The 26,494-nt window shown below is 40.7% G+C and overlaps 1 protein-coding gene across 3 annotated transcripts in view; it reads left to right on the forward strand.

Annotated features, from left to right (window-relative positions):
- Nucleotides 1-8,815: 8,815 nt before the first annotated feature.
- The window catches only part of LOC6585651 (leucine-rich repeat-containing protein 24), a 203,898-nt gene continuing 186,219 nt past the window's right edge, over nt 8,816-26,494 (forward strand). For all 3 annotated transcript variants that reach the window (XM_015160976.3, XM_002011243.4, XM_044006955.1), the window contains exons 1-2: nt 8,816-9,038; nt 14,136-14,202. The gene's annotated coding sequence lies outside the window, so the exon portion shown is untranslated. The remainder of the gene's footprint in view (nt 9,039-14,135; nt 14,203-26,494) is intronic.

The raw sequence follows: 26,494 nt of genomic DNA on the forward strand, positions 1-26,494 counted from the left end.
AAGGCAAAGAGTGTGTGACAGAGAGCGAGCGAGCGAGAGAGAGACAGAGAGTGTGTGTGTGTGTGCTGTCTCTGTCAGTGTGAAGCACTTTTCTCTGTTCAGTTATTCCCAAACTACAATGCAATTCTCTTAAAGCAATGAAAGAGATGGAGCAGCTCGAAAGTGGGCGGCGGCTGAGCGCGAGTGGGCGTGGCTGGCTCAACGGGCCAAGGGTCGCAATACTCGAGGGGCAGCCAGGTGAAGGTCGCACATAGCATCCATCAAGTATTTGCCGTTGTCGTTGTCGTTGTCAAACAGCAACAACAGCAACAACAACAACAACAACAAAAGCAACAACAACAACAACAACAACAATAAAAACTTACCTGTTCCATTTTTGTTTTCCTTTCTGTCTTCCTCGCGTTCTCGTTGACTGAGCTGCAAACAATTTGTAACAGGTGTAGCGCAAGAGAGAAAGAGAGGGGTAGAGAGAGAGAGAGAGAATGAGAGAGAGAGGGTCTTGCTTATGGCTGCAACTGCAACAACCACAATAACAACAACAGCAACAACAACAGCAACAGCAATAACAATGCGAAATATTTCATTGCATTCAGTCAAAACGTCACAGCCACGCCCACCGCTGTCGCCCGTTCGCCCACAAATTGAAAGACAGGCGACATTTATTTGTATTATTTTAATTGCTGCTAAGCAGGTCGAAGGCAGGGGGGGGTGAGGCAGCAAAAGCAACGAGCTGTAAAAATAGCGGTAAATGCTGAAGTAACTGTGAAAGCAGCGACGCCGGCAGAGGCAGCGACAGCGGCAGCCACTGCGATGCAGTTTGGTGTGAAGCGAACGATGAGGCGGAGGGGGGAGGAGGTGAAAGGGGGAAGCAGGTGTAGTGTGAGGCCTGCTAATATAAACAAAAGGCGCTAGAGCGAGATAGAGCGAAGACTGAACGAAGCTAGAGCAACTGAGAGTGAGAGTGAGAAGACTTGTGGCTGTGCGACAAGGACAGCGAATTGTTGATTCGAGCAAAGCGAAAGTGAAATGCAGAGAGAGAGAGAGCGAGAGAGAGAGAGAGCGAGAGAGAGAGAGCTTTGCTAGTTTTTGGGGGCCACACTTGACATTTAACTGTTAAATTGTTAAATTGTTAGCTGGCAGCTGACGCCGGCGTCGCAGCCAGCGCCGCCGTCGCCGTCGCCGTCAGCGGCAACTGAATAATAATGACATTTTAATTAAATGAAAGCCCGAAGAGTTGCCAGCCCACGCGACGCGTCGCGCCCGTCCCGCCTCCTCTCGGCTGCTCCTGACAGACGCCGTTCGAGCTGAACTGAAATGCGTTTCAGCAGACACGCCCACCGCCCCTTGCGAGTGCCACGCAACATAATATGCCGCTCAAGCGGCAAAGCTACTAGAAAACCATTGCGAAAGCATTATCAAAGCAGCAAGTGCAGAGAGCTCAAGCAGTGGGACAAGAGGTGAAGAGGTGAACGATTTCAGAGAAACGAATACCGATCATATGGCTCATTCATGCAGGCGAGAAGTGATCATGGATAACACGACGATACTTCGAGCGAGTGAAGAAAACTCTCAGATGATACTCACTATCTCTCTCAGTCTCAGTCTCATTCTCATTCCCATTCTCATTCTCATTCTCATTCTCATTCCCATTCTCAGTCTCAGTCTCAGTCTCAGTCTCAGTCTCAGTCTCAGTCTCTGTCTCAGTCTCAGTCTCAGTCTCAGTCTCAGTCTCAGTCTCAGTCTCAGTCACAGTCTCAGTGTCAGTCTCTATCTCAGTCTCAGTCTCAGTCTCAGTCTCAGTCTCAGTCTCAGTCTCAGTCTCAGTCTCAGTCTCAATTTCAGTCTCTGTCTCTGTCTCTGTCTCTGTCTCTCTCTCTCTGTGTATATGTCTATGTTTATATGTCTATGTTTCCGTCTGCGTCTCTCTTCCTCTCTCTCTCTCTCTCTCTCTCTCTCTCTCTCTCTCTCGCTTACTATCTATAGAAGAGAATTCTTTGATGGTACTTTCTCATTATCGTTCTCTGTTCGAGTCTCTATCTGTCTCTCTCAGTCCCTCTGTCTCCCTAGGTCACATTCACTCTCTCTCTCACCTCTCTTCACCTCTCTCTCACTCTCTCATTGACTTTCTCAGTCTGCTTTGGGAGCTATCTTTATCTCTCTGCCTCTCTCACTATTAGTGTCTCCCGCATTATTGTTCGCTCTTCCTCTCTCACCCTCTCTCTCTCCCCTTCTCTCTCTCTCTCTCTGTCTTCCTTCTCCTGACTGTCCCTCTGTGAAGTATTTGCCTATTGACCCAATTCTCTGTATACACCGCATACTTTGTATATTTTCAATGATACCGGGTATGCACGACTATCAGCTTAAATACAAAAACGCCTCTTCTTCAGCTTAATACAGATTAAATACATTTTCCTATTGGTTTAGCAACTTTCTCTGGGAAATCCGTGCAAGTGTGAACAGAGTGGGGTATGCACGACGATTCATCTCGCTCAACGGTACACAGAGCATGCCCTCCATGGAGAGCAACGCATATCCTCAATATGTCAAATTCCAGTAATGCCAATATGCCCGCTCTGCCCATGCTATGTACAGGGTATGCGACGATATGCGACGCGCATAAATTGCCAAATTGCAGTTGCCAGGTAAACGGCAGAGAAAAAGAAGAAGCAAAACGTCGCTGAGCGAGAGGGCGACAAAAGGCGACGCCCTGTGCCAAGTGACGCCCACTTTCACTGGGTGCACCCTGTGTGGAGCGAGTTGTAATTGAAAAAATTGCGTTGCATACTTGTAGGCATGATTTATAACAACAACAACAACAACAGCAACAACAGGGCTGAACATAATAAAAACTGAGGAGAGAGAGAGAGAGAGTGCAGAAGCAGACAACGGGTGAGTGAGATACAGAGAGAGAGAGAGAGAGGCAGCAGAATAAAAAGTGTCACGCCAATTGCTGAGACAAACAATTTTGTTTATTGTTGTTGTTGTTGTTGCTGTCGTTGTTGTTGCTGCGTCAGCAACTTTTCGGTTGTTGCTGCTGCTGCTGCTGCGGGTATTGGCAAATGCGTCGAAAGACAATAAACGTAACCACATGCATAAAAAGAAGGCGAAGCGGGGAAAAAATCAAACGAATGTGCAAAGATGCGACTACTGAACGACTGCCAGATACCCTGTAAAGCAAGATGGAAGAAGAACATCGTAGATTACAGAGGCAGAAGGAGAGGGTGAGGGAGAGGGTGAGAGAGAGAGGGAGAGAGAGAGATATAACATGAGAGAGGGAGAATATAGATAGCTTTGTACATATACATACATATATCTCTCGATTTCGGCGCTTTAAGTCAGCTAAATCAAGAAAAGAATTTTATCCAGAAATTTGCATAGCTGATGGGAGTCTACGTTCCAAATTTTATCTGTTTAGCTGCTAAAGCTTTCGAGAGGAAAGCATTTTCAGAATTGTATGTGAAAAAAAAATATAATATATATAAATATATATAATACACATATAAAAAATATAAATTTGAAAGCTACGACAGCGCTTAAGTTATGCTAAAGAAAATATTTAGATATAGTCACTAGAGAAATAATAGAGAGAGAGAGGGAAAGAGAGGGATATAGAGCAGGTGATCGTTGGCTGAGCTTTTATTTCTTCATGCCATCATTCGAGATTCCATTGACCTGAAGAGGAGGAAGTTCCTCTTCATTCGACCCTTTTCCTGTTTCTTCATCCTCTTCTTCAACTGCAGGCTATTCTTCTGTTTCTTCTCCAATTGTTCTTCTTCTTTAAGTTCTACGTCTTTATAATCTCTCTCTTCGCATTCTTCATCTACTCTAATTTTTCGTATTCCTTTTTCTAGTTTTTCTTCTTCATCTTCTCCTCTCCGCCTACTTCCCTTTCTTCGTTTTCGTCTTCATCTTCATCATCTAGTTCTTCTCCCGTTTGTTCGTTCATCTGCTTTCTGTTCATCACATTCTTCCTCCCTTTCATTTTCCTCTTCATTCCTTTCTTCTGCTTCTCCTTCATTTTCTCTCACTTCTTTCTCACCATCTTTGCTCTGACCCTTTAAACCCCTCCCCACGCCTATGCGTTACGTACCCTTCCTCATCAACCGATATACCCGCTTTCATCCCAGTGCCATTGCAGCGCAACTATAAAAATCAAGCAAAAGGTAAAGCCAAAGAGGAACGCAAATGGGAAATGCTGAACGCAACAAACAGCGAAATTCTCATTCAACCAGCCACAACAACAACAACAATCAGATCCTGAAGAAGAAGCAGCAGCAGCAGTTGAACAATTGTTAAAACAGATTTCAATACAAACCTGAGATTCTAACTTTATTTTCAGAGTTGGCGCTTTAAAAACGATTTTGGTCCTGTTGCCCCTAGGCGAATGGCGAATGACGAATGGCGAATGACGGATGAAGGGTCGCGCACAGGCTGGAAGCTTGGAAGGCTGAAAGTCTTTGAATATGCAAAATAATTGCTACCGATAGTTGAAGAACTATTGGAAACTAAGTGAAAAGGTCCTCAAGTTGAGGTGAGAGAAAGAGAGAAATAGAGAGAGATAGAAGGATAGTGGGGCAGAGAGAAAGAGAGTGAGAGAGAGAGAGAGAGAGAGAGAGAGAGAGAGAGAGAGAGAGAGAGAGAGAGAGAGAGTGATAGAGAAATATACTGTATTTGTAATCTGCTAAGGCAATAGATAACAACTAAATCATAGATTGATTGATATATCGAAATATCGATAGATATAGAGCTAGCCATGTCTCCACGTACCAGCACTAAGAATACCAGTCCAGTCTATCTGTCGTAGCAATATGTTACTGATAGCTATATGGAGAGACGCATCGATATATATGGATAATATAAAGATCGTTCGATAGCCAGACATATAAGTATAAAGATGCATCGATAAACAACACGGACTTAGATGCTTCGATGGTTAGAGATCTTTATATTACAAGATACCAAAGCTAAAAACATCAATTGCAAGACAGCAATATAGAAATTTGACTCGATAGACGATAAGCGTAGACATTCTTATGAAATATCGATTGACAGATAGGTTTAATGTATTAATATATCGGTAAATAGAGAGCTGAATATAGATAGGTAGGTACATATATTTAGATTCATGTGAATGTGTTCACCTGTAGTTGTACCCAAATATCGAAAGATATTGTAATATATCGATAAGTGGAAAGCATGTTGAATATATACTCGTATAAATATGTATGTTTTATGGGTATATAGAGACATTTTTAAAGGCAAAATGGTCGATAAGATGATCTACTATCTGAATACCCTACACTGATTGTATACCGTACATTACCGTTATGCACTTTGATATCAGTATGAACTATCCGTATATCTTCTATAATTTGAGCTGAACCGTTTGCTATTTTATCTGACATCTCCTCTCTGTATTCTTCATTGCGTTTAGCCCCTTTGCTCTTTACCCTGCACCGTCTATGATGGCCCACCGTTATCTACCTCCCCCCACCTCCGCTTTGTAGCACCCTACACTCTTCGTACACCATCCATCAGCATCTGCATGCCCTACACTCTCTACATACCCTACCCCACCTCCCTCTTCCCCCGCCCCTACCCAGGTAGCTCGGGCGACAACATTTGTTCGCTTCTTCCGCCCCATTTGTCAGTTCCTGTTCCAATAATTTCGAGTATACGCATACCATACAGCCAGCAAAAAGAAGAAGAAGAAGATGAAGAAGGAGAAGCAGAAGCAGAGGAAGAGAATATATATATTTTTATTTATGCCACACACACGCACACGCACGCACCTGCAGCACCTGACCTACCTGTAGACCACACACCTCCCCCACAAGCCCCCCCCGCACCTTGTCAGCGGATTCTGTTGTCAGCTTTGTTACTTTATTAAAAGCGTTTGCAGCCAGTGGAGCTGGCACGTGCCTGGACGACGGAGCTAGCCGCCCACGCGTCCTCGGGCGTCACACCTGAGGCTGGCTCTAAGACGAGTCCAGCTAACGGTACCGGTACTGAGCGGGCGTACACTGACAGAAATGACAGAGTGCAAGAATGAGAGAATGAGAGAGTGAGAGAGGAAATCAGTTTTGAAACGAACCAACCAGGCTTCCTCTCTCTCTCTCGCTACGTCGCTCCCTCTTTCTTTCTCTTTAACTGTGGCTACGTTCATTTCTCTCAGTGCATTTCCTTGCAAACATTTGTGTTGCTTTTTTTTTCGTATTTGTATTGCGGCATTTCCATAAAGTGACAAATTTTACGACGTCAGTAGGCGGCGACAGCGACGCCAGCAGCGACGTCGACAGCAGCAGCGATGGCAAACGTCATTGACGCGATATCGACAAGACGACAGGAAGAAGAAGACGAAACAGATAAGCAGAAAAGAAAAACTCGTGGAGCTCAGATGAAGAGCTCGAAATTCAGATGCCCTCGATGAGAAAGTGAGTGATGAAGATGCAGAGAGAGAGCGGTGAAAAGAGATAGGGAGAGGGAGAGAAAGAGAGAGAGAGAGAGAGAGAGAGAGAGGGAGAGAGAAATAAAAAGAAAGAGAAGTGACAAATAAAGGAAGCAAATGAAAGAGAACGAGAGCAGAAGATATATAGAAAGAGAAAGCAAATTGAAGGAGAGAAAAAATATTGAGAGAGAGAGACAGAGGGAGAAAGAGTATAGAATGGATAAAGATAAAAAGAGGAAAGGAAAGAGAATGAGAGCAGGAGAAATGTAGAAAGAGAAGGGATAGAGAGAGAGAGAAAGAGACTGAGAGAGGGAGAGAAAGAGAGAGAGAGAGAGAGAGAGAGAGGAGAGAGAGAGAGAGAGGGAGAGAGAAATAAAAAGATAGAGAGATGAGAAAAGGAGCAAATGAAAGAGAACGAAAGCAGAGAGAAAAAATATTGAGAGAGAGAGACAGAGGGTGAAAAAGAGAAGAGAGAGAGAGAAAAGAGAAGAATGGATAAAGAATGGATAAAGAGAATGAATGGATAAAGCTATAAAGAGGAAAGGAAAGAGAATGAGAGCGGTAGAAATAAAGAAAGAAAAGGGATAGAAAGGGAAAGAGGCAGAGAGAGAGAGAGAGAGAGTTAAAGAGAATAAAAGAGAGACAGAGAGGGGGAGAGATGGAAAGAGAAATAAGTAAGCTCAACTAATTAACTTCATTTCCATTTCTTTTCGCTCCTCTATGCGCTTCTCATTGTCTAGGAAAATGCATCCACTTTGATACCCTGTAATTGATGTAAAGTAATATTTGATCGTAATTTCGCTGGGAGAAGCTGGCCGGAAGTGCTGCCACTGCCACGCCCACTGCTTAGACTTCGCCTCCTGCTCAAAGGGGCCAAACAATGGACCGTGGCCTTATCAAGCGCCACGCCCCTAAATTGAAAAAAAAAAAGAATTTGAAAAGTTAACGTTAATTAAATGGGGCCAAGGCAATGGTAAGTGGGGGCGTGGCAGGAGACGGAAGGCGGGAGGGCGGTCCTGGTGTTTGACCTTGATAATAATTCGTTTTCATTTATCAATTTGTCCATTTGCCTAACAATTTCGTTGGTATTTTCTGGCTGTTGGTATTTTTTGTTGTATTTCTTAAGTATTTTTTGCTGTTGTATTTCGAAATTGTTGCGTGCTTTGCGGCTTTTTCTGTTGCAGCTGCACGTTTCATCTTACAAATCAGCCCAAGCCACAGGCTTTCAACACAATTTCACACACACACACACACACACATGAACACACGCACACACCTGAGTTAATTGAGAGACTTTGAAGAAAGTTAGAAAACCGCAAAAATGCAGGCAAAAAAAAATACTCTAAAGAAAAGGAAATGCCAAGTAAGCAGACTCTACTTATGCTCGACTAGGTGATACCCTGTATACAATAAATTGAAGCTGATATGCCCCATCGACAGACTTTCTACTTTTACAGGGTATGCGCTCCATATGGCGACATTTCTATCTGACCAAATGCTGATCCTTCTAAAAAAAATGGTAAAAACTGTGGCATACTTTTGGACGGACCTCCGAAAGGAAGCCAAATATATGTATACGGTATGATGACAATAGAATATGTATATATGTGCGCATACAGTAGAAGTAAAATAATATATAAATTTAATTTATAAATGAATTTCAAGCTTGCAATTAAATTTCTTACAATTTCCTTCAGTATCTTGTCGAAATTCCTTAAATCTCGTTTGAAAGCCAATTTCATTTGCAATCGGTAAAATTTTGGCACAACTCAAATAGCTGCTGTCCATTACCATGCGTGCGTGCGTGTGTTTGTGACGTTGCTTTAATTGGTTTAGGGTGAAATAAAGAAGGTCTGGCTATTGCCAAATTGCAACGGTTTAATTGCAGCTAAGCAGAATGCTAAGCCGCACACATTTAAGAGAGCCGACGCTTACGGTCCAGCTCGCTCTCTTGGCCATCGAACACGCGTCGAACATGTGCGTTACGGGTTGCGTGCGAGCTAACAGAGCGGTTGCAGTTGTTGGCTGTTGTCGTAACAGCGCCGCTTAGCGTGGCCACTGTTAACGCAAGTCACGCTGTTAACAGATGCAAAAGCAAAGCCGTCCGAGGCGGTCGTCGTAGCGGGTTCGATGCGAGGTTCGATTTCGAGTCTAGAGCGTGAAAATTCCGTAAAATATTCTTGTGTGTGGTTAACTTTGTGAGTTTTTGTTTTCTCTGCTCACTCAGTCGCGCGCGCGTTATCGCCGGCAAAACGAGCCAAATTCTAAGTAGAATTCAAAATAATAATAATAGTAATAATAATACAAAGAAGAAAAGGTTTTTGTTTTCTGCAAAATGCGCGCGTGTTTTTTTTTGTTAAGCACTTAACGAGCTACCACGAAGAAGAAGAAGAAGAAAAGGAATAAGAATAAGATGATAAATATTTTTTTTTATTGTTATTTAGTGGAAAAGTGAGAGTGCGAGCAGTAAAGCGATAATACGAATGCAGTTCACAAGCAAAATGCAATTAAAGCAAAATTAATGCAAAATCAAACAGCATCAGTCAAAGTCAAAACAGAAGCTGGAAGAGAAGCGAAACACTAAGCAAAGGTAAAAGATGAAGAAGAAGATGAAGATAACAGAAATACCAAAAACAACAAAAGTGCAAGCGTGCGTGTGCGTGTGTGCGGCTGTGTGAGTGTGGTGTGCGGCAACCCGTTGAACCGGTTCAGCCAGCCAAATGCAGCAGCAGCAGCAGCAGCAACAACAGTAACAAAAACAACGTGTGAAAAATAAGGAAGAAACAACATAAGTGTGTGCGTGTATGTGTGTGTGTGCTCTTAAGCGCAGCTTGTGATCGCATGTCGCTCGAGCGAGCGCTCTCTAACATGTGCAGCATCAGATGCAGCTGCGCTACCTGCTTACAGCTTGCTCTTCAAATTGCAAATATGCCAATCGCTCTTAAGTCTATAAATATCAACATGTGTGTGTGTGTGTGTAGCTTGTATAGAGATTTAGGTGTGTGTGTGTGCGCTTGCAGCTTGAAATAGAAATTGATTGAGCTCGCTCTTAAAGCTAAAATCATGAATGTGCATGTAAAGTCTTTTGTGTGTGTGTGTATGTGTGGCTATGCATCTGTTTTGCGTTTGCTTACGATCTTACATGCTGCAGACCTGCTGGCTGCGCTCTTTAATTAGTGCTAGGCCTCCTCTGCCTAGCCTACATGTGTGTGTATATGTGTGCTTGTGTGTGTTTCTTATTCAAGCGAACGCACTCTGCCGTTGCTTTGACTTTGCTCTTTAGGCGCATTGATTTGCCCTGCGCCTGCAGCTTCAATACAGCTTAATGTTCTCTCTCTGTCTCTCTCTTTAATCATAAAACAGCGCAGCAGATTTGATATGTTTTTGTACACTTACACATATGTACGTATGTGTGTGCGGAGTGTGTTGTTATTTGTTTGTGTATTTGCAATAACAATCGAAAGGCAAAATGCAAAGCGCAGCAACGTAATAATAACAATTATTACCCGCTTAACCGGTTCATGTCTGCATAACAAAACAAAAGATAAGCCAAAATGCAGCCGTAAAACGGCCGATTTAGTAGCCAAAAATGAATCACAATGAAAATTGCAGCCAAAAACAAATCGCAAAAAAAATCACAACAAAAAACGTGTTTTTATTGCAAATGCTGCCGACGCAAAATCTTTTGCCAAAAAATAAAAACAATTCTGAAGCGAATGAAGCATAAAGCAGAAGTAAAGCAAAGCCAAGCAGCGCAGCGGCAGAGGCGCGTAGCAACGTTTGCTCCTCCTTTTGTTGTTATTTTTATTTTTGGGCAAAGCGCGAGTACAGTTAGACGTAAAGAAGGACGAAAGCGCCTGCTATGCATATGTTGGCGTGCTTTTAATGAAGAGACAAATAAGTAGCTGCAGAAGAAGAAGAAGAAGAAGAAACGGAGCAGTAGAAGTAGAAGTGGAATAGGCAGCACCAGAGGTGATTAGCAGGCAGCACGCACTCTGTGCGCTTTAGTTATGCGTGCGAGCGAGAGGGAATAGGTTAAATTAAAATTTTTAGCTGTCAACAGGACGAAAAATGTGAAATTTAAATGAAATATATGTAAATCCCATGGAATTTGAGGTGAATGCTGTAAGGAGAAAAGCATATGACTAATTGATATAGAGTGAGAAATGGAGTTGAGAGTTGCACGGGGAAGAGGTAGAGAGTGTGGCAGAGAAAGAGGCTGATGCTTCGACTCAGACATAGATTGAGAACCAGATACTGAGAGATAGAGAATCTGAGAAACCGAGACACAGAGGCAGAGTAACAGAGAGAGAGTGAGAGTTAGGAGTAAACGGCATGCAGGAGGCGAAAAGAAGAAGGGGACAGAGAGTAAAAGAAGACTGAGTGTGGGTGTAGGTGTAAGAGCAGGGGAAAGCGAAGAAATACAGGGGAACAGATGCTGTCATAGCTATAAAGCTTTGGTCTCCTTAGCAGAGAGCGGAAGTGAATCGAAACTGTCAAATTATGAAAGATATAATCAAAGTGGAGCATTAGAGCAGACATCAAAAAAGAAACTCAATTTTAGCTCATATCACTTGCACGAGTCAAAGTCACAATTTCCCGTGAATTCGAAGCGAATTCCAACTAAACGCGCAAAGTATACGAAATCAATTTAAATTTAAGTGGAAGAGATTATAATTAATGTATATTTTCTTCAAGGGATTTTCTTCTCTCTCTCTCTCTCTCTCTATCTCTCTCTCTTTCTCTCTCTCTCTCTCTGTCTGTCTCTTTGTGATTCTCTTCTGCTCTAAGCAGACTTAAACTCAACTTTTTAAAGTTTCTTGAAAACTTTTCTTCAATATTTTTGTTTTCTGGTTTACTTCCTTTTGTTATAAACTTTGAGCCGCATGGCCAAAGCTGCTTTAAACAGAGTGAAAAGAAGAATTCCGAGGAATATTTCTAAACAATAAATTGGGTAAACGGGGAAAAACGAATTGAACCCCTCAGAGATTGCACTAGAGAGCTCGAAACCTGCCTCTCTCTCCCTCCCAAATACCAAATACCAAATATAATTCGAAGCCTGCGTCTTCTTCTTCTTACTGAATTTGCATAAACTGTTGATGGGAGACTAATCGACTGATTTGACGACGAAAGAAATGGAAAGAGTTGAAAAATAATTGGAATTTTAATTGCACGGAACCTTTGGGGCTTTTGGATATTTTTTTTTGTTTTGGATGGACAAGTCTATTAAATCAACAGCCTCGAGTGGGCATAGAGGTATTTTGACCAACAGCTCTTAGCACGACTCGCTTTTGGGCTGAGCGGATCATGAGCCTGAGAACTGAAGAAACAAAGCAGAAGAAGAGGTACACTCTTCGCTTCTCTTTTTGGCTGCTTTCTTGCGATTCTTTTTGGCAAACTTGAGAAAGCCATCAAAATGTTGCTAAAGCGTGAAATGAAACGTGATTCAAGCATAATTCGTGATTCGCTCTGGAAAGGCCAAGCAAATAGAGCTGAAAATTCTGGAAGAAAACGTAAAGCAAAACTTGATTCGCATTACGAAATGGGGCAAAGTGGAGAACACAGAGAATAGACATATATCGAAAGATTCTTGAGATTTGTCAGCTCGAGATCTGAAAATGTTTTCTGGATGTATCCTTATGAGAAAACATCTTCAGCCACTGGGAGCATCAAGAGGGAATTGAAATTGGAATCCAGCAAAAATGGAGCGACAACAACAACAACAACTATAACATTGATCAATACTGAAACTGGACGCCACGAACTGAGAGAGAGAGAGCGAGAGATAGGGAGAGGGAGCTGTAAAGAAAGAGACAGAGGCAGGCGACTCATGAATGCATTTGCTCTGCTGTTTCGGTCTTTAAACGCTAAGCCAAACAACAAACCGCAAAACTTGTTTTTGGCGATGATTAAGGCAAACAACAGCAACAACAACACCGACAACAACAACAGCAAACAACATTTCTTGCTGCCCAGGCCAAAAAGGCAGCTGCCCCAACTTCGGCAGAAATCGCTTTTGCCTGTCGCTGCGGCAGCTTCTGGCTTTGCCTCTGTGCCCAGACTCTACCCCTCCTCGCCGGGTTCTCGAGATTCTGGTCGTGCCCCCTTCACAGAGTCTCCTCCAGATCGTTCACCTGCCTCTTCCTGCGACTCTTCCCTTGCCTGCTTTGCTTTGCCTTTTCTCCGTCTGCCTCTTTGCCAGACTCTTTTCAAGTCTTCTCTTGCCCTCGCGCCTGTCTCCTTCTCGACTGCCGCCTTGCCAGCCTTCTTCGCCCCTGACTCTTCCGGCTCCTCTCCTTGGGCTCACACGCCATGTGTTTCTTCTTCCTCTTCTTCATGCCGTTGTCGTCGTCGTTGTTGTTGGGCTGTCACGAGTACAGTTTGTCGAGTCTCTTCAGCATCAGCTTCCCAGATCAATAAATAAATATTAAGACACTGCAAGATGATGAATTGAATCATTTAGAAAACATAGAAACGAATTTAGCTATATATTTGTATATTCTTTGGAATATATGTATGTATATAAATACTATTTATAGACGGACCTTAAAGCGTTATATGTAAATATGTGCTATATATCATATCGGTCTTTATACGACCTCGTGTAAGAAAAGTTTATACGTATATGATTTACATTAATACAGTCATATTACAAAGAATTCCATAAAACTTTCCATATACAAGGAACTCACCTAAAAGAACCTTTTGATAAACTTACAAATTAGCTCATATCGAAATTTTTTGGTTATCGAAATTAATTTTCCAAGTATATTAAGATTGGTTTCTTCTAATATATTTAAATATATTTAATATATATTAATATAATATCTCTATATTAGTTATATATGAATAAGTCTTTTATTTGTAAAAGTATTTTACTAATATGAAAAGTCTAATATTATACAATATTAAAATAATATTAGATTTATATACATAATATATGGAATGCATACTATCTGAATTCTAGTGGCAATGAGCAACTCGCTTAGCTTGCTAAAATTCTAATTGGATTTTTGTTGGCTTAGAAAACAGTTTTTTTTATGATGCCTTTGCTTTTGAGCTCTTGTTCGCTATTCCCCTTCCTCTTCCTCTTCCTCGGCCTCTGCTCAACTTGAGCTACTTTTTTTCGCGTCTTTTTATTTTATTTTTATTTTTGGCTAATTTAACGCGTTTTATTTCGTATTTTGTTGTTGTTTCAATTGCGTTTTATTGCTGCCTTTGTTGTTGTTGCTTTTGATTCAACGCTCAACATTTTTTTTTGTTTTACATTTTTTCGCTTTTTTTCTTATTACTTTTTATTGTTTATTGTTCTTCAGCGCCTACGCGCCAGTTGTTTTCCCCTCTCGCAGTCTCCATCTCTCTCTCCCTCTGTCTCTCTGTCGCTATTTCTCACACTCTTCTACTTCATTTGCCTCTGTTGATTTATTATGTTGTCTTCTCATTCGCGCCCAAGCGTTGTTTTGTTTACTTCAACGTGTTCGCTCTATTCCTCGCTCTTTACACTCTTACGTTCGCTCCATCTACCTGTCTCTTTTTCTCTCTCTCTCTCTCTCGCTCATACACGCCATGAGTTTTTGTCCGATCAGTCAAACTCCAACTTCGAACCGCAACCTCGTGCGCTCTTCGCTTCGACTTGAGTCCGTCGTTTGTCTCTTATTAATCTTGCTCTCTCTCTTTCTCTTTGCAGCTGTTGAACGCATTTAGCGTGCATCCATGGATTTCAGCCGCTTGCCATGCAAAACAATTATCATAAGGTGAGCAAAGAAGATAAACAACTTGAAGAAGAGAAAATAAGATGAAGATGAAGATGAAGAGGCAGACGAACGTAACGGTAAAGCGCTTAACTCTTCAGTTGCAGCTTAAGCCATTTGAATGGAAAACGCGAGCGAGCACATTTTAAGCTCTGCTCGAAAGCTGTCGAATAATGAATCTAAGAGACAAGTATAACAGTATAACAGTATGAGAGCTCAGCTCGATATGCATGGGTGTGTGTGTGTATATGAAAAGTTTCTTGTTATAAACTAAGCTGTATTATGAAATGCTATGGATAGAGGGTGCGTAGGCAATGTTAGTACACTGATGGCATAACTAATAGGCACACATAAATAAAAGCAAGGCTTTGGCTAGAGCTAATGCTACACTAAGTGCGTAAATAAGGAGCACAGCTATTAATATGACTTTTGTCTGGCAATTGATGAGTGGAATTCCTAATTGGACTATATAAAGTGTGCTGCACACTGGCGGCCCAAATAAAAGACACAGCACAGGCAAAGCCAGTCTTGAAACTATTCGCTCTTTTCTGAGTGCTAGCATTCATTTTTATAGGGTATATACACTCTCTGTGCACTTCAATCACTCAGCTCAGTTCTTTCTTAACACTTAAAAAAAACTCGATTAGAGAATTTCCCATTCAGAGAATCGAAACAGTTTTTATGACTTTAAAAGTGATTTGAATTTTTTGTATTTAACAAGTGTAACAAAATAGCGATCGAGAGTGAGAGTGAGAGTGAGGGAGAGGGAGAGAAAGTACGTCAGAGAGAGGAGTGCAGAGAGGTAACATGCGTGAAAAACGGCTCACATATGTTTTAACTTGAAGATATCAAATAACGCGAAATATGTTGACGAGTCGCATGTTTGACTCTGTGTGTGTGTGTGTGTGTGTGAGTGAGACAGGCGAAACAGAAAGAGAGAGACTGAGGGTGTGTGTGAGGGTGAGGGTGTGTAAGTGTGAGTGTGCGGCTATTGAACTTTACTTATGAAACGCAAAATGCACCCAAAAAATGTGTGTTTCAAGGGTGTGTGTAGAAGTGTGTGTGTGTGTGTGTGTGCGTGTGTGTAGGTCTGTTTGCCTGACTGCCTGTTACTCATATATCATTTGCTCATAAATTTAAACGTCATTTGACAAATATGGCGTCACACGAAATTGTCTTTCGATATGCCAAGTGGAAAAGCGAAGCAGCAGGAATTCAAATGATTTATAAACACACACAGAAAGCAGCAAGCAAACCAACAACAAGACAACAAGAACAACAACAATTAGAACAAGCTGCAACAGCAGCAGTTGAAGCTGAAGCAATAATAATCATTATATTATTTTAATATAATAACAAAACTTCAGACACGAAACAACAACAGAACTGAGCCAAAAGCGCGCCGCTCAAAGGCATAGATGGGGTATGTGCGACTAGCAGCTACCCTGGATGCGACTGCCTCTATATATCCGAGGAAACTTTCCCATAATTTTGCGAAATTCAGAAGTTGAAACGGAGTCAGACGAATACGCCCCATGGTATCGTGATTACTGGGTATCTAAGAAATCAACAACAAGGCGACCCCGTGAGGAAACGAAATCAAACATCTGGCCAAGAGCCAAAAGCTCCTCGAGCTCAACTCTGGCGTGTCTGGCTGTCATGATTATAAGGTTTAGAATTCAGAGTGTTACGCCCACTCGCCCCCACTCTCTGTGTTTCACTCTTTCTCTCTCTCTCTCTCTGTTGTGCTTAACGCCCCCCCCCCTAAACAAGGAGCTGTAATAAAAACGTACCACAAGTTGAACCACAATTCGTATCGGTATGATTGATGGAACTAAAGCAAAAGCAAAATATACAAATTCGTTTGAGCTTCGAATTTCTAAAGAACGTGGGAAATTCTAATTGTGAGGCAAAGTTTTTTCAGCACATAGGGATATACGAATGCCAGAAATTGGGTGAATAACACTAGAAATCAATACTGAGCGCAAGTGACATATACGGAAATGTAAGAAAAATCTATAAAAATGTAGACATAGCAAAGATTATTACACTTTATCATATAACTATTCAAGTTTCCTGTAAAAAGCCTGAAAAGGAAACTTTTTTAAGTGAATTTGTAACGCTTGAACACATGCCTAACTATGTGAACTCAGCTTCCTGCAATTATTTCTTTATCTAACTTCCTAAAGCGGCTTCTTTTGAATTTATAAGGAAAATATTTCTAAATGACTCAGATTGTAACACTATATTATACAACTGCCTATGTTAACTCAGCTCTTAGAGCAAGTTTCTTGATAAAACATAGTACAGCTGCTTTATAACAACTTCAATTGGCTCATATGCTAAAATAATAAAAGTGGCAATATTATATCGTCTAGTCTACCTATGCGAACTCAGCTCACAGTTAAACTTTGAAGCTGAATGTTTGGACAGTTGCACGTTATGGCTTCAAATGAAAAATATATAGAAATCAAATGTATCAAAACATGATTTCTTAGAGTTGCCTATGTGAACTCAGCTCTTAGTTTAGTTAAGAGTGTAGGATTTTGTATAGATGCTTCGCGCAGCTTATGTTGGAATATATGTTAATGTCGTGTAGATCAGATTACTATATCTTGGGTAAAATATAGAAAATGTCCTTTGCTGACTGAAGCCTGCGGCGAAAGAAGTCAACGGACTGATTTTGATCTGCAGCGAGATGAAAGCAGAAAAATAACTTCTTCAGCTGTTGTTGCTGCTGCTGGTTCTGTATCTGGTTCTGTGTCTGTGTCTACTCTTCTTGCCACATCTTGTGTGCCGCACTTGTTGCATGAAAACTGCAAAAGGAGACAGCAAAAAGCGTTTTTTATTTGGGGAGCCGCTGGTCATAAATCAAGTAAGAAGTCTAAGGGTGTTGCACTGCGAGTCTTGAGAGGAGCAAGGGTTGCACACGGATGAAGAGAACAACTGGGGGCTGTCGTGGTCAAGGGGAGAAGGGGGGCGTGGCAGACCGTTATGTCAAGTGGCAGTCAAGCGAGGCAACGAACTTGAAAAAAACAGCCGCAAACGATGAACGCGCTGCGCTGTCTGCTCTTTCACGACTTGCCCCAAGCATCAGCATATACATATATATGCATCTATCCATATCTCTTGTATATGCACTATATATAAATACTATATGTATATAAATAGACAGCGCATTTCGTATATATGGCCGTGGCCCTGGTTCTGGCCTTAGCAACACCATCGGCTTGCTTTTCTTTGATGACATAGACAAAGCAAATTTCAATTTGTGAAATGTCTTTAAAGAAGATGACACTAAATTATATATGTCTTATGGTTGCGCTGTGGCGTATAATCGCCCGTATGAACTCAGCTTCTGGAATAGTTCATTTGTTAAAAAGTTGGCCTAGCTCCTGCCTAGTATACATTTGAATATATTTGAAAATCTTGTTAATATCATTACCATATCGCATAGCTAACTATGTGAACTCAGCTTCCGAAGCACTCCTGAAGCTGAAACTTGGTACACGACTTTCTTATCTAGATAGTGGAAGCATATTTCAATATGAGCTAAATTGTATCACTCCAGCATATATCTATCTATGTGAACTCAGTTTTTAGTGCAGTTATAAAGCTGAAACGTAGTTTACATCCTTTTATTAGAGGCCATAAAACATATTTTGATTTGGGTTCGATTGTAACATTTCATCATATGACTGCTCATGTGAACTCAGTTGTCAGCAATGATATAAAGCCCAAATTTCGTACAGTAGTTTCAGTTAGTCTTGTATAAAACATAGGTAATAATTATGTAAATTGCCCAACGCTAGCAATTAAACTTGCAGCCAGCTTAGCTAGTGTACTAAAAACTCCTGTGTTCTAATCTCTTTTTGAGTTTTTGTTGAAATTGGTGCGTTGGCTTAGAGAACTTTTGCTATATCCACACATTCAATCAATTTCTTTTGTGTAGCGGAATGAGCAATTCAAGTTTCAGCTGCGCTCGCTGATATCTAGCCAAAGGTCCAGCAAATTTCTTACAAAATTTCGCCAGCTGCACTGCGAATTCAATTTCCATTGTAATTCGTTTAATTATTTAGCATATTTTTGGATTAAAAATGAATTTCGCAAAAAGAGCAGAGTTTCCCATTTGAAATATTGATGTGCGTAACAAAAGGGAAGCGAGATTAGTAAAATTGAAATAATAAAAAGGCAAAGAAAGGAGAGGGAAAAACAAAATTGAAAATGATTTGTTACATTTATGAATTGTGTAATCTTTAATCTTATCTCGAATCCGTTTCTTACACAAATTCAATGCCATAAATTCGATGAGAATCATGTCTCGAGCCGTCAGATAGCATATCTTGTTCTATGCCTTTGACAGTCGCCACAGAGTCAATCGAAAGTGCTTTACTCAACTGTATCTGGCTCGCTCAAGGACCGCCTCTTGGCGCTAGCTGAAGTGCAGTAGCGACAATTGCTTCGATGAAGCAAAGTTCTTTGCTTACCCAACTCATTGAACTCGAAGGCTGCCAGAGCTAGAGTTGTTAAATTGTGGTTATAGCTGCCTAAAATACCCTGTAAATTGTTTCTACAAATATTGAGAAGATTTAATCAAAATATAACAGAGCTCTGCGTTAATATCTACAACTGAGCTCATTGAACTCGGGAACTGTAAGCGCTACCGCTGGGATATATGAGATATGTCTAACTAAACATACTTTCAGCATAATTTAAAAATTTAAATGAATTCGATAACAAGATTCAAAAGTTTACCTCACTAAGCTCAATTAATATAAGAGCATCGGATGTAGCTCTTTCTATACATCTAGCTCATTCATCAACAGCTCATCCTAATTCGTCTACAAGATTTAGTATTAACCTTATAAGGGGCATCTACTAGTCGCGCATACCCAGTCGTAAGATGTGCAGTGCACTTTGCTCTTGTAGTTTCCTTCTATTTGTTTTCTATTTTCTATTTTTACATTTAAGTATCTTCGGGCACAAGACAAAGCCATTGCCGTTGGCATAATCATCATCATCAGCGAAAGGCGTCTGGCAGCCACGCCCCCTGGCCTAACAGCCTCCACTTGACGCCTCCCGCCTTCTGCTTGAGCAGTTGTTTTGCGGTTTGGCATGCAGCTAGCATCAATTTTACGCATAAAATGCGCAACAAAGTAAAGAAAAGAAGCAAAGAAGTTGTCGAAGCAATCGAACAGCAACGGGCGGCTGACTGATACCCTGTAAATTGTATAAGCAGTGTTTCAAACTGTGCAGTTTATGTTAGTGCTTAGAAAAGATATCTATGTGAGCTAGCTAAGTTGCAATCGATAATTATCGGTAAATATGAAAGAGGTATTGAATCATATGACAGATATATTAGCTTTGATAGTTGTTAGTAGCTTTAATAATAATAGAATTATGCTTGAAAGCACTGAATTGATAAATATCGATCAAATGAAGGAGGGGCTAAAATACGCCAGGATATGAATATGCGATCCATGAAAATCAATATGCTAGTCTCTAGCCCTCAAATAGCATTCGCTTACAATCCACGCTTATCGAAAATGTATTGCGATATATTGATCGATAACAGGTTATACAGATATATCAAAGGAGAATGAATAAATTTGCTGAAACCTAAATACGTTCTTAGCGTTAAGAAATCATTGTATAAAGCAATCTAGACTAGATACGGCAGATCTGTGTAGATATGTAACTAAGTATCTCTTTATATATGTGGTACACATATAGCTGGACTTCTATCATTTAGCCTCTTGCACGATTGCAATATACCCCAACTGCTTAGGCACAGCGCGCAGGGCATCAAAAGACAGAAGAACACGCTGAGAAAGCAACAATCGCTATTTACTTCTCAGTCCCACTCTTCCGCTCCCACTCCACCTCGCCCTCTCCCTCTCACTCTCACTCCTCACGCGCGCTTATCAGCGAGTTTTCTGAAGGTATCTCCAAGTGTAATGAGGCGCGGCCCATTGCAAGGCAGCGAGCGGTGTGTGAGAGGGAGAGGGAGAGAGAGAGTGGGGGTGGTGGGCGAAGGTGGGTGGAGTGCAGCAAGTGTGGTTGAAGACGACGTCTGGAGGGTCATCGGCATCTTCTTTTCAATTTGCTTTTCACTCTGCTGGCGCATCAATTTTTTCAGTTTTTATACCCTGAACCCATTTTCAATGGGAAATCAGGGTATAATGGTTTTGTTGAAATGTATGTAACAGGGAGAAGGAGGCGTGGCAGACCCCACAAAGTATATATATTCTTGATCAGGGTGACGAGCTGAGTTGATTTGGCCCTGTCCGTCTGTCTGTCCGTCTGTCCGTCTGTCCGTCTGTCCGTATGTATGAACGCGTCGATTTCAGAAGATATAAGAGCTAGAGACTTCAAATTTTTTTTAAAATGTCCGTAATTACAGCGCGCATATCAAGTTTATCATTAAAAATCGATAACTCATCTCGATCTTTTTTATCGATAAAAAACCTTATCGAAACCCAGTTATAAAATTATATCTTCTACACCTTTATTGCTAGAGACTCCAAATTTTTAATGTATGCCTATATGCAATTTATACAATTTCGGTTTTTGTTAAAATTTACCCCCCACCTCTAAATTCTCCCCCTCACCCTCACTTTTGTAAAAAGCGTATTTCAAATACTAGAGACTTGTGCTTTGGCAATTACATGCATATTCATGTTATAATCATAATCTAAAAGTTTCATGAAGATCGTACGTCCATAAAAAAAGTTATTAAACAATTAAGTTCTCATAGTAAGCGCACACTGCAGCCCATGCGTGTTTATGCGTGGTTGCTTGTGTGTGTATGTGTTTGTGTATGTGTGTGTGTATGTGTGTGTATGCGTTTGTGTATGTATGCGTGTGTGTGTGTATGTGTGTCTGTATGCGTGTGTGTGTATGTATGCCTGTGTTTGCGTACGTGTGTGTGTGTGTGCGTGTTTCTTGTGTAAGCTGAAAGTCGCGAAAAAGTATTGAAATATCTATTGCTCCAAGGGTTCAGGGGATCTCGTAGTCGAGCAGTCTCGACTAGAGCTTTCTTACTTGTTTTTTTTTCAGTTTTTCCTTTTTTTTTATGCTTGAGAAAACGCGTCGCGACGTCTCCACTGATAACACAAAATCAATAAGTAATAAGATAACGGTAACCCCAAATAGCAAGCGGTGCGTGCGTGTGCGTGTGTTGGACGTGTTTGCTTTCTGATAAGCAATGCCGTGCCCCAAACAGCCCCAGCCCCATCCGCAGCCCCAGTTCGAGTGCCTCCGAATAACGAACCGAAATGCAAACAGCGGTTGCTTGGCTGTCTTCGGAATGACAATCGCAATGAAAATGTTTTCTGGCAACACTCGATGCGACAACAACAACAACAACAACAACAACAAGTGCTGCAACAGCAACAAGCGAAAAGTAGCAGCAGCAATTGGCGATGATGATGTTCCCTGTTGCTAAATAACAAGACGATATTGATGATGATGATGATGATATGGGAGCAGTAGATGTTGATGATAGACAGACGAGCAATAATTGCATAGCATGGCACAGTGGGACAAAATGTATTTCTCTGTGAACAATATTTTACCGAGCAAGCCGAGAGGGAGGGCGGAGGGGGTTAGATTGATAAGAGATTGAGAGAGGAAGGATTGAGAGAGAAGACATTCAGCAGGTGAAGCAACAAGCCAAAGTAAGATGAAGGAAGAGAGAAAGTAATAGAGGAAAAGAGAGAGAGAGAGAGAGAGAACGAAGGAATGAGGACTAAAGGGAAAGTAAGCAGGGGCAAAACCAAGTAGCAAATGGAGCAGGAAAGAATGTCGAAAAAGCCGGAAGAAACAGAGGGATAGTTTAGAGTTTAGAGTTTAGAATTAGTCTAAAGTTAAGACTAACTTAGGCTAATTTATATATTCAATAATCTTCTACTCTATTTGCCACACTCTGTCATCTCTGTTCTGCCACACTGTGCGCATGCAATGTTCTGTAGCTGTACCGTTACCAATTCCGTCTATCACATACTTGAACTCTGGCCTTCATCTCCTGCCAGTCGACCTCTCTCTACTCCTTCCACTCCATTTGGAAGCAATTCGCATTCCCCTTTGCGCTGTCATCATCATCCTCATCATTGTCATTGTCATCGTCATCGTCATCATTGCCAGCATTGATTGTATGAAGCGTTTCGCTGTCTGTAGAATAGTTGGCATTTATGACAACTCCCTCTTCTCGCTTTCCCTGCCCCCCTCCCACTGTCTGTGATCCCCATTTTGAAGCTTCACTCGACTGCCATTTTTGTTGCGCTTGTTCTCATGCCTCTGCTTCTTCTTCATCTGCTCCCTTTTTGAGCAATAACTGTTCATTGATTCAGTTCGTATTTAGATTCGGTTGGGGTTTGGGGTTTCGGTTTCGGTTTCGGTTTCGGTTCTTTGGGTTCCCATTTGGAGTAACTTGTTTTTGTAAAGTTTCTTCAATTATTTTCTGTGCTTGCGCCGTTTAACCGCTATTCCTTGCAAACTCTCACACCTTCCTTCCCCCCTCTCTCTCTTCCTCTCTCACTTCCCCTCCTTTGGATAAGCGTTCACATTTCCCAGCCAAAAGTAAATAAAAAGTTTATTGCTTTTGTGTTTGGATTTGTTGCTGTATTTGCTTTGATGTTGCAAAATGCACAGGAAGCGCAAAAAAAGTCCCACCTAACAGATAGCAAAGAGATATGCTATATTCATATGCGTTTATTTATATAGCAGATATACCATGTTTTAGATACCCTCAGAGATAACTGGTTTTGCAAATAAATGCTCTTTCAGGGCAAACTGTTAGCTTTGTGATCCAATATGTTGACATAGCATATAACAACAATGCCGACTCATTGTATAGAGATGGGATTTCATCATGAAGCCTTTGTGAAGCGACGCTATAACTGGATACACCCATTTCTTAAGCAACCTATATGAACTCAGCTTCTGATGAAGCGATTATACTGCGAATTGATATATCAACTTCTTACAGCACCAGTAATGCATTATAGCCCAGGGCTAACTATTTGAACTCAGCTTCTGATGATACGATCAGGCTGTAACTTGGCACAGCGACTACTATCAACTGCAGCTGAAGCATACTTATGATTCAGTGCGAGCAAGGCATTTTTACTTGTGGCAACCTATAAGAACTCGGCTTCCATATGAGTTCGGTTATCTAATTTCGGTATACTGCTTTTTGTTATATTAAAATGGAAATTTATGATAAGATCACTTGATTCAAAACACTATTTTATATAGTTACCATTCTGAGCTCCACTTGTATTTAATCAACGGGGCTGGAAGTTCGTATAACTGTTTGCATATGGCAAAGTATCTTACAATTAGAAAGTATTATAAACTGAAGCAACAGCATTTCTACTAAATATACTCTAAGCTAATATGGAAATGTGGTAGGAATATATTTCGCTAGTAGGGTATTCGTTCTTCAGATATTTGCATAACTCATCTATCTGAATACATATATACAGATTATATTGGCTACCATTTGATTATGGTTTAATCTAGCATTTCCATTGCTTTTATCATTTTGATGACCTTATCAGCGGCTGCAGTGCGAACGGCTTGCTGTTGCTAAATGCTCGGCATTCTCTTGAATACAAACAGCGGCAGCAACAACAACAACAACAACAGCAGCAGCAACAAGATTCATACACAATTAAAGTAAACAATTTAATCAATTTTCGCACAACAATTTCTCAACTCATTCGAAGCGCAAACTTTTCGCAGAATATGCCAAAACTGGCTGTTGGGAATTGCAACTATTCTCTAGCGTGCCTCGTCTCTCTCGCATCCTCTCGCTCTCCCACGCTCTGTATGTGTGTGTGTGTGTGTTTTGCCATTAAACATTGAGCAGCCATTAACAAATTAGCAAATCATTTTATCCAAGTCTCGAGCTCGTCTTGCCACTGCCATGAAAAGTGGAGGGAAATGTTTGGTTGGGTGGCTCCAAGGGGGCGAGGCAGCTATATAATGCTCATCTCTAGTAATTGTTTCTCGCAACATTTGTCATTCAAAGTGATTAAGCAAAAAGTTTGCCAAGTCCTTCGAGTGGCACTTAAAGGGCGGAGCGAAAAACTTTAAGCAATGAGCAAGAAAATTGGAATTGTCTGATATATTTACAGAGTATAATGTAATCATGGCTTAGTTTAGCATGGACATATAAATAATATATCAATATATATATAAACATATATATGGCTTCATTTTGATTCCGTTTCAGCGATACAGGGTATCATCGAGTCGATGGTGTTTGTTTGAGTGAAGCCTAGAATATATCTGAGAAGGGTATACATTGTCTCATAGTCGTCTAATAGATTTACAGGGTAGTCATAGTCGTTGACGCATTACACAACTTCTTCTAGTTTATCTTTTCAGTAACTAAATAAACTTAAGTTTGTCTTAAAGAGAACAAGAATTACTTACAGGGTATATGGCAGTCATTGCTTAATATATGTTATGCCAGATAAAGATAATAAAAAAAATACAATTCCCATGCAATATAGGGTATCTTCTAGCATAGCATATTTGATTATAAGTATTTTTTACAGGGTATCGTCTTTTTCAGACATTTTATTTGTATAAAATCAATGCTATTGCATTCATAATATATTTAAGCATTAGAGCTTAAGTAATTGTGCTTCCGCTCCCGCTCCCGCTCCCTCTCTCTCTCTCTCTCTCTCTCTCTCTCTCTCTCTATCCCTTTCTCTCTTCCGTTCCTCTGCTTTCTCGCTCTCTATAATATTTGTTTTCATTTTTATTTATTTACGATAGAAACTAAACTCACAAAACTCAACTCAACTTACTCTCGCTCTCTCTCTCTCTTTGTCTCTTTCTCTCACTCTGTCTCTGTGTGTGTCACTTAGTGTCCCGTGGGCTGTTCCCTATCCCTCCCCCCCTCTCTCTCTCTCTCGCACTTTTAGGCAGCTCCCTGTCGCCTTCGTCTTCTTGCTGGACCTCGTCTGTCCGCCCGTCCGTCTGTGCGTGTGTTTTATCTATTGTCCTTTTAATTTCAATTCTCATGTGGGTTTTACGCTTAGTGCACATTATTCATTTATGTTTGACTCTTCGCCCACTCTGTTTTGTTTTAGCGCAGGGCTAATTTTTGTTTGCTCTCTCACTCTCACTCTATCGCTCTCTCGCTCTCGCTTTCTCTGCAGCTGCTGTTGCTGTGGCTGATCGCTAATCTTATGTTAATTTATCATACACACACACACACACACACACACACACACACACACACACACACACTCACGCACCCACACACGCTGTCAGCTGTTGGTGTTTAAAGCGTGCACGATAGCAAGAGGGTGCTGGGGGGTGGGGGGCGTGGCACGATACATAAACGTAAGCAAAACACGCAGTTAAACGGGCTATCCAACTAATTTATCATGGCGTTTAGACTGCCAAGCACAACAACTCCACACACACGTACACACACACACACACACACACACACATACACACATACACACGACAATACAGATATATGAGACTCTATAGTATATTTAAAGCGCATAAAATTCATATGCAGCAAAAGAAATCACATGAAAAATAACAACAAAAGAATTATAGAATTTATATAAAAAATAGAATTGAATGCGGTAAAAGAAAAATATTTAAATGAATGGCTAAATAATTAAATAAATAAAATGAGAAAATTTTAAAAATTCGGCTAGTATGACAATGAAATCAATATATAAAGCTACATATATGAAAATGAAAACATATAAAAATAACAATTTCAAAAAAATGTAACAATTTGAATTTATGTAATATACAGAATAATTATTTAAAATATATATACATATATTATTAATTTGAGGGAAATATTTAGAAACGAACACTGAAAAAAAAAAACATATTAATTATTAATTAACTTACACAATTTTATGATATATTAGCTAGAAAATAGAATAAAGTTTAGTTTGATATTCGAAGAGAAAAACCTTTTAGGAAACAAAATGAATGAAAAAGTTGAGAAAACTAGAAGGAAGCGACTATGGGACCAAAGACTGAGAATCTTTGCATGCGGAGATTCTTGGTGAGATTTTGATAAATTGATTCGCCAAAAACAAATCATTAATATAATAGCAACGAAATATGAAGATAACTGGCAAGCATGTACTGGGCAAGTATGACCGACTCAAAGATACCCTAAAGTCGGAAAAAAAGGGTATGCATTAGCTGAATATATCGATTAATATAGTTCATTAATTAAAGTTCGATATCGATTTATGGAATGTAAGAATTATTGATAATACGAAGCCAATTAGAG

The sequence above is a fragment of the Drosophila mojavensis genome, unplaced genomic scaffold (assembly GCF_018153725.1).
Source record: "Drosophila mojavensis isolate 15081-1352.22 unplaced genomic scaffold, ASM1815372v1 contig_136, whole genome shotgun sequence".
Taxonomy (NCBI): Eukaryota; Metazoa; Arthropoda; class Insecta; order Diptera; family Drosophilidae; genus Drosophila; species Drosophila mojavensis.